General features: G+C 38.4%; 1 protein-coding gene across 8 annotated transcripts in view; it reads right to left on the bottom strand.

Annotated features, from left to right (window-relative positions):
* Positions 1–9,314, bottom strand: part of para (sodium voltage-gated channel paralytic) — a 78,607-nt gene that overhangs the window by 69,198 nt on the left and 95 nt on the right. For all 8 annotated transcript variants that reach the window (XM_089263409.1, XM_089263414.1, XM_089263413.1 and 5 more), the window contains exons 1-2: positions 9,308–9,314; positions 3,133–3,605 (exon numbers count right to left, since the gene is read on the bottom strand). The exon at positions 9,308–9,314 is cut by the window's right edge and continues 95 nt beyond it. The gene's annotated coding sequence lies outside the window, so the exon portion shown is untranslated. The remainder of the gene's footprint in view (positions 1–3,132; positions 3,606–9,307) is intronic.

A 9,314-nucleotide genomic window follows, 5' to 3' on the forward strand; every position in this document is an offset into this window, starting at 1 on the left:
ACTTAATTGAATTGGGAACTTTTTTCAACGAGAACAAATTGAATTATGAAAGTGACTCTTCTCTTTTTTTTTTTTTTTTTATTGCATTTACCTTCCAACTTTTTGTTGTGTTAAGCAATTGGTGTGCACAAATATTTTACAAATTGCTTTTAAGTAGAGTGTCAAAGAGCTGCCTTCAGCAAATGGCTATAGAAACGTGAACTGTGCTATAAGTACTGAAGGTCTGAGCAATTGAACAAAGTGAAACACCAAACTTAAGTATAAGAAGTGCCTTACAAATTTAAAAGGTAAATTTAAGCTGCAAGTAATTGTGGAAAAAATGACAGTAATTAAATTTTAAAATTAAAAAAAAAGCATATAAAATATATTTAAAATATGTAACTGAATTATAAAAAATTTATATAAAAAAAAAAACAACTAAATAAAATAAATATATCATATACATATATAAAATTTAAATAAATTATATATATACATATAAAAATAACATATATATATAAATAAATGGTAATCATTTTTTAAAAACACAAAAATATATATAAAATATATATTAAAAAACAAACAATTTTTTTAAAAGTTAATATATAAAAGTTTGCTTCTAAAAATTTAATACAACAAAAATAAGAATGACTAATTTTTCCAAATCCAATTCTAGAAATTTTTGACAATAATAATACTAATAATGTTAAAAAATAAAAATAATTAGTAAATTATTATATATGTAATATAAAATGATAATTGTAATATAAGTTAATATAATATAATTTTTATAAAATATAATAAAAATATAAAATAATAATAATTTATAAAATATAATAATAATAAATAATATAATAATAATATGATACAATAATAATTATTATAAATTGTAATATAATTAATATAAATAATTTATTGTAATATTAATTAATATAATATGATTTTTATAATATACATATATAAAAGTTTACGTATAAAATCGTTTAAAATAAAATTCACCTCAACTCAATTTCTGACATTTAGGACAATAGTAATAATAATTATTATAATAAAATTAATGTTATAAATGAACTATAAAGTATATAATCTATAATAATAAAAATAATAAGAGTACTACAAATAATAATTAATAATTAATAATAATATTTTCAATAAACTATAAAGTAAATTAATAAAATAAATAATAATGAAAATGATGAGAGTACTACAAATAATAATTAATAATTAATAATATCATTATCAATAAACTATAAACTATAAAAATGATGAGAGTACTACAAATAATAATAATTATTATTGCTTTAATACTAAAAAGTAAATTCAATAGTAATAATGATTATAGTTTTATTCATAATACGAATAACTTTCGAATAAAACTAAATTAAATAATTAAATTTACGCAACTCTGCAACATTTACTTAAAAGCAATAGGAAATAAATTAAATATGTATAAATTTTGTGTAGAATAAATACTAAGCACTGCCATTGTGCATGTGAAAAATAATATAAACGCTATTCAAATGCGAATAAAGTTTCACGAGTAACTGGAATTGCGAACTCAAAGAGACTTCACTAGAGCGCAATGCCATAATTATGTCAATTTCTAGGAATTTGCAATTGAGTGAGAATTTACATATATATATTATATACATATATATATTGGCTTGCACATGGAATGCAGCAAATAACGAAATTTGAGAAAATTCTGGGAAAATCCATTAGAATCTAGACTGAGTTGTATTACGTTCAGTTGAGTTGATATGGGAATTAATTGAAATTGCTAGTTTGCAAGCATTTTGCTAGAGTAATATTAATTACGGGACAATAGTTGCATTCTCTGCAGGATTTCAGCTTAACTATTGCAATTACTCGAATAGACTAGAAATTTGGAACTCGATTTGGACTTATGTAAGCAGGCAGCGCTAAGGTCAAAGCACTCTTGGCCACTGTCAATATGTATGTGTGTGTGTGTGTGTTTGTGTCAATATAAACATACATAAGCATATACATACATATATGTGTAAATATATGTATGTACATACATATATGTAGTTTAAGTAAATCCAAATGTGTGTGTGTGTGTGTGTGTGCATTGCACACCAAAGTAGGTCAGTTCGATATTCCAACGTGTTTTTATATACGCAACACGCACGCACACACAAGAGCACCAACATATGTGTGTGTGTGTGTGTGTGTGTGTGGATGAATGAAGCAAATTGTAGGCTCAGCTTGAAATTGGAAGTCAAATCAAACAATTGTCACAGCTTAAGTTACCAAAGACACACACACACACACGCATACACTTGACAGCGCTGAAAAGTATGCTATATAAATCGCATTTGCTGCACTTGCTGATTGAAATGATTAATCAAGTGTGCCGCAATATGATTTAACAATGCAAAATTTGATTAACTAACCAGCATACACATACATTTATTACTAAATAAAAAAAAAACAAAAAATAATCACACTCTCTCTCAAACACACACACACACATGGAGCAGTGCTCGCATGTTGTTAGTCAATGAATTTTACATATACACAAGCACAAAGTAAGGCTAGCAGAGGGCAATAGAGAGAGAGAGAGAGAGACAGAGCGAGAGAGAGTATGTCTGTGTGTGTGTGTGTGTGTGTGAAAAGGAGAGAGCGAGTGGGTTAGCAGCTGTGGCCAGAGCCGGAGCGAGCGCCTGCGCCTTTTCAGTGCCACACATATCCTGTTCGACTCTCTGGCTGTTGTACAATCTTGTATCTCGAAGATACAATTATTTTGGTATGTTTCTTAACGAAACTTAACGCTCACTGGGGCATGTATTGGCCCGTATTTTGTTGTTGTTGTTTTTTTTTTTTGTTGCCTCAAGTTTGCCCTCCAAAAGCCACCAAAAGGTTGTGCAGTAGGCCAACAAAATGACGAAAAGGAAAAGCAAAATGTTGTATGCTTCGCTGTGTGCGTGTCTCTCTCTGTGTGTGTGCGTGTGCGTGTGTGTGGCAGCAAGTGTTTGCCAAGTGTCTTAGCTTTTTCAATTGCTTGGCTCATTAGTGACATAATCATAGCTAGCAATTAGCTGCGACTTCTTGCGGCGAATCTAATTTCAATCCCTGGCCCAACTCCGCCATAGATAGGTATATATATCTATTTGAATATGCCAAACTTACCGTTAATCGATCTCAATCGATGTTGTGCCTTTGTTGCTGCTGCTGCTGCTTCTATTGTTGTTTTGTTGATGTTTGTTGATGTTTGTTGTTGTTGTTATTGCTGTTGTTGCTGTTGTTGCTATTGTTGCTTTTGTTGCTTTTATTGCAATAAGCTGCCACAAATGTTGCTGCAGCTATGCTGTTAACTATTGCTGTTGTTGTTGTAGCCTACACATGAACTCGCATCGGCAAACACAAATGGCGGCGGTTTTTTATGGCTCTAAAGGATGACGACGACGCGGCGCGCAAAAAACAATTCACACAAATTTTTTTTCCCACTTTTGTTGTTGCTGTTGCTTTGGGCGATGCGAACGCGCTGCTTTGTGATTATTGTTGTTTGTTTGGTTTGGTTTTGTTTTTCTTTTTTTTTTTTGTTTTTTTTTTTTTTAATTTATTATTTTATTTATTAATTTTTATTTTGTTGGTTCCCAGCGCTGTGAACAAATTTCAAAATTCCAACAATGTTAGCGATATGAATGTCTAAGAGTGTGTTTGGGTGTATACATGTGTATGTGTGTCTGTGTGTGTGTGTGTGTAATCGAAGCCGTAACAGGAGCCGTAGTCGTTGACGTGGACGTGAACGCTGACGTTGCCTTAGCAGTGCCAGAAGCAACCAGAATTCACGTTCATGTGCGTGCTTCGAACTTTTGTTTGAATGCCTGAGTGTGTGTAGGTGTGTGAATGTGTGTGTGTGCCTTTCTATAATAAAGCCGGCGCAATTGTATTCGTATTTGCTGTGACTTGGTTTTCAGTTGATTTAACTTATTATTGTTCTCGTGCTTTGTATGATTTCTCAAAGCTATTGATTGTTTGATTGATTGATTGATTATTGTTGTTGCTGCTGCTACTGCTGGCGCTGATGTTGCTTTTGTTACTTGAACGAATTTGTAAATTTTAATTGATTTCCATGGACTTCGAAGACTTCTCTCTAGATCTTTTGGTTTTCTCAATTCGAATTGCATCGGCTTTTCAACTATTTTTGTTGAATTCGCTTTTGACTTTGCTAACACCAACTGTTGTGGTTCGATTGCATGTTTTGCTGTTACTTGAGCACAGAAACAAAAAGCACAATACACTTGAAAAAAAATCGGTATACAAGTATGAATACGATTCACCGAAAAAAAAAAGAACATCATCGACGAGAATTGTCTAGATAGCGCAGCGCAGCGCAGCGCAGTTTGTTTATGTTTATGCAACTTTGGAGCTTCAAGCGGATTATTGTAGCATACTTTCGCGCGCACGTGAATAACGCAGCCAACACCGAATCAAAGTCAGGGAGGGACGCTTACAGGGCACAGCAGAGAGCAGCAATTGAGCAGAGAGGCGAGCAGCGGGAGATAATGAGAGCCAGAGACAGGCAGTGCAAGCAAGACAGACAACGCGTGCGAGAGAGACTGCGAAGTAGAGCGAAAGAGAGAGAGAGAGAGACACAGAGCAGCTTTCACTATTCATTTAACATCACCAAAATGTAGCTTTCCACTAAATATTTTTCAAGTGTTGTTTGTCATTCTTTCACAACTGCAGCAGCGCTAAAAGGAAATGAAAAGAAACAAATCCAACAACAAACTAGTCAAATGCCGTTAACTGTGTAGAGTTCCCCTCCAGCCCAGCGCCCGCCGACCAAAAACCCGTTACTCTGCCGTAATCGCAGCCGAAAAAGGCTGCAGCAAATTCTCGCTGCCGTCTTTTGCCGCGACAACAAATTCGCTGCGCGCTCTCGCTTCGCTTCGCTTCGCTTCGTTTCGTTTCGCTCTCGTGTCGCCTGCGCCGACCTGCCTGCCGCCTCAGCCGTTCGTTCATTTCTTTGTTCGTTCATTCGTTCGTTCGTCCGTTCGCCCGTTGTCAACACAACTTTTGTTGTGCTACTTTGCCGCTGTTCGCCGTTCGCCGCATGCCTTAGTGACTTGACTTCTTATGCTATTTTTAGGTCATCAAATTGGTGGCCAGCTCTCGCCGCAACTCGCCGCAACACCAACAACAGCGGCCAAAGTCGCAAAGCATGCTGAAACACTTGGCACCAGTCTGACTAGGCCGTGCCGTGCCGCGCCATGCCTTGCCTTGCCTTGCCTTGCCTTGCCTTGTCGTGCCTCGCCGTGCTGTGCCTTAACCATTCTGGCAGCCGCAGCCGCAGCCAACGGCCCATTATAACTTATATGCCCTATAAAAATAGCCCAGCCATTATCACAAATCATTATGACCTGCTGATCCGCTCCACATTGCATTTAATTGCCACTGCCAGCCATTGGCCACTAGCCACTAGCCACTGGCCACTGCACTCAAATCATAGACCACACACACACACACACACACAGAGAGAGAGAGAGAAATGACTCTAATTATATAGAACGTTCCATGGGACTTGAGCGAAACACAATCAAACTCAACTGCCACATGAAAAGGAGGAGAAAATTACTTTACACAAATGTTCACTTAACTCGTATGCAAAATGCTCTAATTAAATACTTAATACATTCCATATATTTTGTGTGTTGTGTAGATGAGATGAGCGCATTCAAAACAGATTTGCAGCGCTAAGCCGGAGCGAGCGAAATAATTCTGAGCTGGTATTCAAATTTTCGCCCAGTCAGCTTTGAGCTGATATTAGGCAAAGTATTTACGCGTTCGAGTGAAGCAATTTGATCTGCTTCAAGCTGATTTCAGCGAAAAGCAAGAGATAATGCATGCATATATGAATATCCGTAATATTCGTAATAAATCCCTGGGCATTTCAGCGAGCAATTAATATTCAAAATGTGTTCGAAAAAGTGTAATTAATCAGGGACATTTGCGAATGTAAATTACGAAAATGCAGCAAAAATCATTTACTGCTGCTTTTCAGCTTATTCCATTAATCTTACAATTGCGAGAGGTATGCGTGCACACACACACACACACACACACACACATACATACACACACGCGGACAGAAACAGTCGCTCACAAACACGCGTAATTCCGTGGAATCGTTACGGAATCGAAATTTTGGCCGGGCAATCAGAGTGAAATGGGATTATGGCAAACGCCCGTGGGCTGTCGCACAGAAACTATAGCATACATTTTGGGGCAACAAGCATGGCTCCGGCTCCGTGTGTGTGTGTGTGTGTGTGGGTGGGTGACTGGCGTGCTGGTGCTGTCCACATACCAGCCATTGTTGGCGCACACGTATTTAATAATTTATTTATGCCGCATTTACGTTATGTAAATTTAGCACGGCCAACAACACAATCAGCAGCAGGACAAGAAAGCCCAATTGAATAGCAACAATCAACTGCGGACAATGGACAAGCCAAATGAGCACACGCACATGGGCCAGCGAACTGGATAACCTTTGGGCAGCTGCAGCTTGCCAATATAAACATGTATATATATATATATGTATATATGCATATACAAGTACATATATTTATGCATATTTTTAAATAAATGAGCTCACACAAACTATATTAGATTTCATTTTCCTTAGCCAAGGCACAAGACGAAGGGAGACAGAAAACGGGAGGAGCGTGACGAGGGTTGAGTTATTCAGCTTTAAGCTGCTTGGATTTTCAAGCTGCGCCCGCAAGTATGCAGCACCTTTTTCTTTCCCGAACTATGCACAAATGTTGCAGCCAATTGCTTTCCGGTTTGTGTGTGTGTGTGTGTTTTATTCTTATTTTTTTTCATTTTGGCTCACATTGTTGTTATATAAAAGGAGAGGCCAGCAGCTCGGTTTGGTTGAACTCAATCGAATGCGACCAGAGGCGACTATTTGCTCATTAGAAACTGCCATTAACTTTATTGGCTTTGCCACATATACTCGCATATATACACATATGAGTGTGTGTGTGTATCGTCAGTGTGTCGCCTCAACAAAAATTGAAACTAGAGCTGAAATTGGAGCTGAAATTTATTGAAGTGCAGCAGCGAAACGGGGTGAGGAAACAAACACCATTGAGCGCTTGGCTTATTTAAAAAATTCTGTTGCATACTTTTGGGCTGCAGGCAAAATTCAGAATGCGAATGTTTGTTGTTGCTGCTGCTGGTGCTGCTGCTGCTGCTGCCGTGCTAGACAAGCAAACAAACTTCAAAAGCGTTGCACAATTTTCGTTGGCTGTCAGAGTAGCAGAAAGTAGGAGAAACGAACGATGACGACGACGACGACAACAACCAGGCAGAAGAGGCATTCAGGCAAATTTTTTTTCAGTTTTGCCTGCCCAGCAAAGGCTCGTCGTCCTCGCCCTCGTCCTCAGCTGGCAGCAGTGTCCCTGCCCCAGTCCCTGCCCTAGTCCCTGTCCCAGTCTCTTGTACCCGTCCGTGTCCGTGTCCCTGTGCCTTTTCCTTTTCCTTTTCCAGTTGCCAGTTGCCTGTTCGCCGTTCGCCGTTCGTCGTTTTCGTTTGTCGCTCGGCTCTTTTTTGCGCACAGCAGAAAACGCGATATGGCACACGCGCGTGTTGCGCTGCCAGAGGCGTAGGGGCGTCTAGGGTACGGGCCACTGTTCCTCTCTCTCTCTCTCACTCTCCTGTTCTTTCACTTTCTCTCTCTTTTTGTCTCTCACTCACAGTAAGCAGCAGAGGGGGAGCTGGTTGGTTGGCTTACATGCTGCCTTAGTTTAGCCAGTTAGCGAGGCGCCAGTGCTGCCAGCCTAACTGACGAACTGACAGACTGACGAGCTGACGAACTGACGAACTGACTGAGTGACACACTGTGCGGTGCCCTACCCAATGCCGTGCAGGGTGTGCGACTGTTCGGCTTTGCGCTGGCTTTTTTTTCGAGTTGAGTTAAGTTGAATTGTGTGCTGCTCCGCTTCGCGCTGCTCTGCTCTGCTCTGCTCTGCTGTGCTGTGCTGTGCTTAGCTGTGTTGAGTTGAGTTTCGTGCCAGCGCAGACGTCGTCCTGCTTGTTGGCATTGCCTTACACACACACACACACACACACACAGAGGCACAGGGCATATGCGCGCTTATAAAAAAGGGACATGCCAGAAACACACACAAACGCATACATAGAGCCTAAACAAGCAGCCAAGCACAGGACGCAGCGCAACAACAATGAGTTGAAGACAAGCCACGAAAAATCGAAAGTCCAAACACACACACACACACGCACGCACACAAAGGGAGCACTTCAAAAGCACTCCAAAAACACACACAGCGTGCGTGCGTGCGTGCGTGCTTCTCAGTGTGTGTGTGCGTGTGTGTGTGTTTGTAAATTTTTCGTTGCCTACTTAAGCGCTGCCCTCGCTGCCGTTTCAAACAAAATGCAAGTTATGCATTCGCATTTAGCACACACACACACACACACACACACACATACAGTCGAGGCGTATACGCAATCTTTTTGTATGGCCACATCAAGTATACGCCACGTTTTCGAAACAAACACACAGAGTGGGACACACATGTGCATGGACAACGCACTGACAAACACTAGCACGCGCGTCAAACAACAACAACAAGAATTATTAGATATGATATGATATATATATATATATTGAATATATTTACATCTAAAATATATACACACATATATATATATATGTATATGCAGATTTTCGTCTATATGTTTTGCTTAGCTTTCTCTTTTCTCTTCCTTTTTGAGCACTCGAAAAAAATACAAAAAAAAAACAAGAAAAAAAATTACAAAAGGAACTTTGAGAACTTATGTAAAGCGTTTTGCTGCCTGCGCACTGAGTTTGCCTTTTAGACAAATACAAAAAAAAATTCAAAAAAATTTATAGAATCATTATATACACATATATCATATATTACAAAGATATATACATATATATATATCTATATTAGGCTCTGTGGTGCTTGCTACGGCGAACATATTTAGCTCAACTCGAATTTCGGTCACTTTTTTGCTCGAACTAGCCTGCCAGCCCTGACTGAGCGCTCAGCACTCTGACTCGGAATCGGGAGTTTTCGAGTGCGGCCAGCACAGGATTTCTGTGTCCTTTAATCGAGTGTAGTTTTGTTTGATATTTGCATTAGTTCTTATTAGTTTATGTTTGGAATTTATTTGTATTATTTATATATATTTAATTTCGTGTTGATTTGATTTTCATTTTCTGTTTTTTCTTTCATTTCTTTTCTTTTCTATTTTTTTTTTTTTTTTTTTTTTTTTGTTTGGTTATGCTGGCTGCTGTTTGGGTTACCCGTAAT

Source organism: Drosophila navojoa, chromosome X (genome assembly GCF_054131105.1).
Source record: "Drosophila navojoa isolate 15081-1374.11 chromosome X, UAZ_NAV_1.0, whole genome shotgun sequence".
Classification (NCBI taxonomy): domain Eukaryota; kingdom Metazoa; phylum Arthropoda; class Insecta; order Diptera; family Drosophilidae; genus Drosophila; species Drosophila navojoa.